We start from the raw sequence: 8357 nt of genomic DNA on the forward strand, positions 1-8357 counted from the left end.
GAGATTGGAAACCCAAATTGGTCTACACGGACAAGTTCTGGCCTGGTTTAGATCTTATCTGTCGGAAAGATATCAGTTTGTCTCTGTGAATGGTTTGTCCTCTGACAAATCAACTGTACATTTCGGTGTTCCTCAAGGTTCTGTTTTAGGACCACTATTGTTTTCACTATATATTTTACCTCTTGGGGATGTTATTCGAAAACATAATGTAAACTGCTATCACTGCTATGCGGATGACACACAGCTGTACATTTCAATGAAACATGGTGAAGCCCCAAAATTGCCCTCGCTAGAAGCATGTGTTTCAGACATAAGGAAGTGGATGGCTGCAAACTTTCTACTATTAAACTCGGACAAAACAGAGATGCTTGTTCTAGGTCCCAAGAAACAAAGAGATCTTCTGTTGAATCTGACAATTAATCTTAATGGTTGTACAGTCGTCTCAAATAAAACTGTGAAGGACCTCGGCGTTACTCTGGACCCTGATCTCTCTTTTGAAGAACATATCAAGACCATTTCGAGGACAGCTTTTTTCCATCTACGTAACATTGCAAAAATCAGAAACTTTCTGTCCAAAAATGATGCAGAAAAATTAATCCATGCTTTTGTCACTTCTAGGTTAGACTACTGCAATGCTCTATTTTCCGGCTACCCGGATAAAGCACTAAATAAACTTCAGTTAGTGCTAAATACGGCTGCTAGAATCCTGACTAGAACCAAAAAATTTGATCATATTACTCCAGTGCTAGCTCTTTCTACACTGGCTTCCTGTCAAAGCAAGGGCTGATTTCAAGGTTTTACTGCTAACCTACAAAGCATTACATGGGCTTGCTCCTACCTACCTCTCTGATTTGGTCCTGCCGTACATACCTACACGTACGCTACGGTCACAAGACGCAGGCCTCCCTAATTGTCCCTAGAATTTCTAAGCAAACAGCTGGAGGCAGGGCTTTCTCCTATAGAGCTCCATTTTTATGGAACGGTCTGCCCTACCCATGTCAGAGACGCAAACTCGGTCTCAACCTTTAAGTCTTTACTGAAGACTCATCTCTTCAGTGGGTCATATGATTGAGTGTAGTCTGGCCCAGGAGTGGGAAGGTGAACGGAAAGGCTCTGGAGCAACGAACCGCCCTTGCTGTCTCTGCCTGGCCGGTTCCCTCTTTCCACTGGGATTCTCTGCCTCTAACCCTGTTACGGGGGCTGAGTCACTGGCTTGCTGGGGCTCTCTCGTGCCGTCCCTGGGGGTGCGTCACCTGGGTGGGTTGATTCACTGTTGTGGTCGGCCTGTCTAGGTTGCCCCCCTTGGGTTGTACCGTGGCGGAGATCTTTGTGGGCTATACTCGGCCTTGTCTCAGGATGGTAAGTTGGTGGTTGAAGATATCCCTCTAGTGGTGTGGGGGATGTGCTTTGGCAAAGTGGGTGGGGTTATATCCTTCCTGTTTGGCCCTGTCCGGGGTGTCCTCGGATGGGGCCACAGTGTCTCCTGACCCTCCTGTCTCAGCCTCCAGTATTTATGCTGCAGTAGTTTATGTGTCGGGGGCTAGGGTCAGTTTGCTATATCTGGAGTACTTCTCCTGTCCTATTCGGTGTCCTGTGTGAATCTAAGTGTGCGTTCTCTAATTCTCTCCTTCTCTCTTTCTTTCTCTCTCTCGGAGGACCTGAGCCCTAGGACCATGTCCCAGGACTACCTGACATGAGGACTCCTTGCTGTCCCCAGTCCACCTGGCCATGCTCCTGCTCCAGTTTCAACTGACCTGAGCCCTAGGACCGTGCCCCAGGACTACCTGACATGAAGGCTCCTTGCTGTCCCCAGTCCACCTGACTGTGCTGCTGCTCCAGTTTCAACTGTTCTGCCTTATTATTATTCGACCATGCTGGTCATTTATGAACATTTGAACATCTTGGTCATGTTCTGTTATAATCTCTACCCGGCACAGCCAGAAGAGGACTGGCCACCCCACATAGCCCGGTTCCTCTCTAGGTTTCTTCTAGGTTTTGGCCTTTCTAGGGAGTTTTTCCTAGCCACCGTGCTTTACACCTGCATTGTTTGCTGTTTGGGGTTTTAGGCTGGGTTTCTGTACAGCACTTTGAGATATCAGCTGATGTACGAAGGGCTATATAAATAAATTTGATTTGATTTGATTTAATTCCAAATTCCATTCACAGCCAGCCAAGCACGCGTTGCCGACTTCAAAATGATGCCTAATTGCCAAACGTGACACACTGAAGGAAATGTAGAAACAATCTTTATTCTTCATAGACATACAAAAGCAGGTGAAAGATTTTACAGCCTTATTGGATAATATGAACAAGAAGAGAACAGTAAAAGCAGCAATATTGTAAAAGAGGGACTGTGAGAGACACCATTAGATGTCACTGTGTATCCAGGCCAGAGGAGCTTGACGCTGGGGTCATCAGAGGAAGGACTAGGGTGCAACCCGGTTGGTCAGTCCTCATCATTCTGCATCCAGCTGCTACAAACCCCAGATGACTGGCTGCAAAGAACAAGAGGGAGAATTTGCTATTTTAGCCAAAATGATCATGGACAATTGGATAATGACATATTTGATCCAATCAAATAAGTGGATTGCATTGATTTAGTGTTGTTCTCTTGGTCTGTGTTATTACTGGCTCTAGTAGCCAAACCCTCTCAACCAGTCTGGCCAGTTCAAATGGCTTTCTTTCTCTCACAGTTTTGGTCAATCTGATTTGAATCCAGTCTTTTCAATTCGACCTTGAAGCACATAACTTTTAAAGTTCTGCCTATACAGACCTTCATCAAAGGTGTCTATTCAGTCTTTAGCGCCTTCTCCAGGGCAGAAACTACAACCTCAGGCTCAGGAAACTTCAGCTTGCGAGGTGGGCCTTTCTTTATCCCTGACCATAGACAAACCTCTGTATGGGAGGAGAGTAATGGATTAAACAAAGAAAAGGAGACGAAAGACATTTCACACAGATAGATCCCTGGACATCCTTACCTTTCTCTCCTTCAAACAGAATCACTTCAAAACTTTTACTCCGGGGCTTCTGGGGTTCAGCACCACAGTGAGGTCTGGACAGGCAGCCAGGAGGGCAACTCGGACCCCCTCGGCATTACGCCCATACACTCGTCAGCTTTTACTGCCGTAAGACAACAGAACAGTGAGCGTTAGTTAACTGGTTGTGTTTACCTGCAGCAGAGATGTAGCTTATTTGTTTGCACTTTAAAATTGTGCTAATTGTGTAAATGTTGTTAAGACGACAATAAGCTATATCAGGGCTCTTCAACCCTGTTCCTGGAGAGCTACAGTCCTGTAGGTCCTCACTCCAACCATAATCTACAACAGCACCGATTCTAACAATTAGCTGGTTGATAAACTGAACCAGGTTAGTGCCAACTGGGATTGGAGAAAAACCTACAGAAGGGTTGCTCTCCAGGAACAGCAATGGAGACCCTTGAGCAGTACGCATGCCAGATGCCATTTTCATTTGATGGACACTGGAATACAACGTCCAATTAATTTATATTTTGTCCATCACCCAAATGTAATGGGTGTTATTGGTGTGTTCAGTTCTCACCAGTGTTCAATGACCACCCTCTGGCCTTCTGTGACAATCTCCGGGTGGTCGTCCTCTCCTTTACCCCTCTTCCCCTCCACGGACTCCTCCTCGGTCTCCACCTTGCGCTTCAAAACGACCTGTCCAACAACAGACAGTGGGGTTGGCCAGAGATGAAGATGCGAATCGAGTAGTTTCACTCTCGCCGAAATTTACTTTCTATGCGCTTATATTTGTACCTAAACTTGTCGCCTGCCTTTCCGCCTTTGGGACGACGACTCCAATGTTTAGGACGGTGACAATCTCGTCATATATATATATACATAGATCTCTGGGTTAGCTACTGTAAGTCAACAAGCTAATGTTAGTTATCTAATCGGCCCTTACATAGCAAATGTAGCTAGCTCGGAGTCGTCTGTCTCGGATTATGGTCTTGCGACTTATCATGTAAGTCAATGACAATTTATTTCATGAATGCGTGCAATTTTCTGAATAAACTAGATTTTGTATAGTTTACCTGCTTTAGTACGGGAAGCCATTGCTGTTATTGATCTTGTGTAATGAGTGAACTTTCGCGCGTTTTGTGGGTTTGGGAAATGGGTTTCTTCTTCTTCGGTAGAGTTTAACGGTGGTTGGCATCCAATATATTGCATTACCGCCCCCAACGGAACTACAATATATTTACATGACACTTTGTGATACAAAATGGTAAAAGTGGAAACAGCTCAATTAAATAAAAAATATTGAGTTACCCTACCAACTACACTCATTAAAACCCACCACCTTATTTGATCCTATCCCAGGGCAACAACCTGAGAGGACAGGACACTACCACTCAACACACCCTGTAACTCTTCTGAAGTCAACTCAAAACCCCAAGTATTTCTCTGCCACCACATCTATTTTCTGTGACTTTTGTTCCATCTCCGCTCTGATAACCATTGATATGAACACTAAGAAGCCAACCTTACTGAAACATATATCCTATTTGTTTTATATACCTTTATTTAACTAGGCAAGTCAGTTAAGAACATATTCTTACATTTACATTTACATTTAAGTCATTTAGCAGACGCTCTTATCCAGAGCGACTTACAAATTGGTGCATTCACCTTATGACATCCAGTAGAACAGTCACTTTACAATAGTGCATCTAAATCTTAAAGGGGGGGGGGTGAGAAGGATTACTTATCCTATCCTAGGTATTCCTTAAAGAGGTGGGGTTTCAGGTGTCTCCGGAAGGTGGTGATTGACTCCGCTGTCCTGGCGTCGTGAGGGAGTTTGTTCCACCATTGGGGGGCCAGAGCAGCGAACAGTTTTGACTGGGCTGAGCGGGAACTGTACTTCCTCAGTGGTAGGGAGGCGAGCAGGCCAGAGGTGGATGAACGCAGTGCCCTTGTTTGGGTGTAGGGCCTGATCAGAGCCTGAGGTACTGAGGTGCCATTCCCTCACAGCTCCCGTAGGCAAGCACCATGGTCTTGTAGCGGATGCGAGCTTCAACTGGAAGCCAGTGGAGAGAGCGGAGGAGTGGGGTGACGGGAGAGAACTTGGGAAGGTTGAACACCAGACGGGCTGCGGCGTTCTGGATGAGTTGTAGGGGTTTAATGGCACAGGCAGGGAGCCCAGCCAACAGCGAGTTGCAGTAATCCAGACGGGAGATGACAAGTGCCTGGATTAGGACCTGCGCCGCTTCCTGTGTGAGGCAGGGTCGAACTCTGCGGATGTTGTAGAGCATGAACCTACAGGAACGGGCCACCGCCTTGATGTTAGTTGAGAACGACAGGGTGTTGTCCAGGATCACGCCAAGGTTCTTAGCGCTCTGGGAGGAGGACACAATGGAGTTGTCAACCGTGATGGCGAGATCATGGAACGGGCAGTCCTTCCCCGGGAGGAAGAGCAGCTCCGTCTTGCCGAGGTTCAGCTTGAGGTGGTGATCCGTCATCCACACTGATATGTCTGCCAGACATGCAGAGATGCGATTCGCCACCTGGTCATCAGAAGGGGAAAGGAGAAGATTAATTGTGTGTCGTCTTCATAGCAATGATAGGAGAGACCATGTGAGGTTATGACAGAGCCAAGTGATTTGGTGTATAGCGAGAATAGGAGAGGGCCTAGAACAGAGCCCTGGGGGACACCAGTGGTGAGAGCGCGTGGTGAGGAGACAGATTCTCGCCACGCCACCTGGTAGGAGCGACCTGTCAGGTAGGACGCAATCCAAGCGTGGGCCGCGCCGGAGATGCCCAACTCGGAGAGGGTGGAGAGGAGGATCTGATGGTTCACAGTATCGAAGGCAGCCGATAGGTCTAGAAGGATGAGAGCAGAGGAGAGAGAGTTAGCTTTAGCGGTGCGGAGCGCCTCCGTGATACAGAGAAGAGCAGTCTCAGTTGAATGACTAGTCTTGAAACCTGACTGATTTGGATCGAGAAGGTCATTCAGAAAGAGATAGCGGAGAGCTGGCCAAGGACGGCACGTTCAAGAGTTTTGGAGAGAAAAGAAAGAAGGGATACTGGTCTGTAGTTGTTGACATCGGAGGGATCGAGTGTAGGTTTTTTCAGAAGGGATGCAACTCTCGCTCTCTTGAAGACGGAAGGGGACGTATCCAGCGGTCAGGGATGAGTTGATGAGCGAGGTGAGGTAAGGGAGAAGGTCTCCGGAAATGGTCTGGAGAAGAGAGGAGGGGATAGGGTCAAGCGGGCAGGTTGTTGGGCGGCCGGCCGTCACAAGACGCGAGATTTCATCTGGAGAGAGAGGGAGAAAGAGGTCAGAGCACAGGGTAGGGCAGTGTGAGCAGAACCAGCGGTGCCGTTTGACTTAGCAAACGAAGATCGGATGTCGTCGACCTTCTTTTCAAAGTGGTTTACGAAGTCATCTGCAGAGAGGGAGGAGGGGGGAAGGGGGGAGGATTCAGGAGGGAGGAGAAGGTGGCAAAGAGCTTCCTAGGGTTAGAGGCAGATGCTTGGAATTTAGAGTGGTAGAAAATGGCTTTAGCAGCAGAGACAGAGGAGGAAAATGTAGAGAGGAGGGAGTGAAAGGATGCCAGGTCCGCAGGGAGGCGAGTTTTCCTCCATTTCCGCTCGGCTGCCCGGAGCCATGTTCTGTGAGCTCGCAATGAGTCGTCGAGCCACGGGGCGGGAGGGGAGGACCGAGCCGGCCTGGAGGATAGGGGACATAGAGAGTCAAAGGATGCAGAAAGGGAGGAGAGGAGGGTTGAGGAGGCAGAATCAGGAGATAGGTTGGAGAAGGTTTGAGCAGAGGGAAGAGATGATAGGATGGAAGAGGAGAGAGTAGCGGGGGAGAGAGAGCGAAGGTTGGGACGGCGCGATACCATCCGAGTAGGGGCAGTGTGGGAGGTGTTAGATGAGAGCGAGAGGGAAAAGGATACAAGGTAGTGGTCAGAGACTTGGAGGAGTTGCAATGAGGTTAGTGGAAGAACAGCATCTAGTAAAGATGAGGTCGAGCGTATTGCCTGCCTTGTGAGTAGGGGGAAGGTGAGAGGGTGAGGTCAAAGAGGAGAGGAGTGGAAAGAAGGAGGCAGAGAGGAATGAGTCAAAGGTAGACGTGGGGAGGTTAAAGTCACCCAGCACTGTGAGAGGTGAGCTGTCCTCAGGAAAGGAGCTTATCAAGGTATCAAGCTCATTGATGAACTCTCCGAGGGAACCTGGAGGGCGATAAATGATAAGGATGTTAAGCTTGAAAGGGCTGGTAACTGTGACAGCATGGAATTCAAAGGAGGCGATAGACAGATGGGTAAGGGGAGAAAGAGAGAATGACCACTTGGGAGAGATGAGGATCCCGGTGCCACCACCCCGCTGACCAGAAGCTCTCGGGGTGTGCGAGAACACGTGGGCGGATGAAGAGAGAGCAGTAGGAGTAGCAGTGTTGTCTGTGGTGATCCATGTTTCCGTCAGTGCCAAGAAGTGGGGACTGGAGGGAGGCATAGGCTGAGATGAACTCTGCCTTGTTGGCCATAGATCGGCAGTTCCAGAGGCTACCGGAGACCTGGAACTCCACATGGGTCGTGCGCGCTGGGACCACCAGATTAGGGTGGCCGCGGCCCCACGCGGTGTGGAGCGTTTGTATGGTCTGTGCAGAGAGGAGAGAACAGGGATAGACAGACACATAGTTGACAGGCTACAGAAGAGGCTACGCTAGTGCAAAGGAGATTGGAATGACAAGTGGACTACACGTCTCGAATGTTCAGAAAGTTAAGCTTACGTAGCAAGAATCTTATTGACTAAAATGATTAAAATAATACAGTACTGCAGAAGTAGGCTAGCTGGCAGTGGCTGCGTTGTTGACACTACACTAATCAAGTCGTTCCGTTGAGTGTAATAGTTTCTGCAGTGCTGCTATTCGGGGCGAGCTGGCTAGCTAGCAGTGTTGTTTACGCTACGTTGCGTTAAAAGAACGACAATAGCTGGCTAGCTAACCTAGAAAATCGCTCTAGACTACACAATTATCTTTGATACAAAGACGGCTATGTAGCTAGCTATGTAGCTAGCTACGATCAAACAAATCAAACCGTTGTACTGTAATGAAATTAAATGAAAATGTGATACTACCTGTGAATGCGACCGGGTTGTTGAGTTCTATTCAGTAGGCGTTGGCTAGCTGTTAGCTGTTAGCTAGCAGAGTCTCCTACGTTAAGGACGACAAATAGCTGGCTAGCTAACCTCGGTAAATTAAGATAATCACTCTAAGACTACACACTCTAAACTACACAATTATCTAGGATACGAAGACAGCAAAGACAGCTATGTAGCTAGCTAACACTACACTAATCAAGTCGACAGCCTACCGGGGAACAGTAGGTTAACTGC

At 48.0% G+C, this 8357-nt stretch overlaps 1 pseudogene; it reads right to left on the reverse strand.

Annotated features, from left to right (window-relative positions):
• Positions 1–2229: 2229 nt before the first annotated feature.
• Positions 2230–4076, reverse strand: LOC127923220 (selenoprotein H-like; annotated as a pseudogene).
• Between the last annotated feature and the right edge of the window lie 4281 nt (positions 4077–8357).

The sequence above is a fragment of the Oncorhynchus keta genome, unplaced genomic scaffold, assembly GCF_023373465.1.
Source record: "Oncorhynchus keta strain PuntledgeMale-10-30-2019 unplaced genomic scaffold, Oket_V2 Un_contig_28876_pilon_pilon, whole genome shotgun sequence".
In the NCBI taxonomy this organism is placed as follows: domain Eukaryota; kingdom Metazoa; phylum Chordata; class Actinopteri; order Salmoniformes; family Salmonidae; genus Oncorhynchus; species Oncorhynchus keta.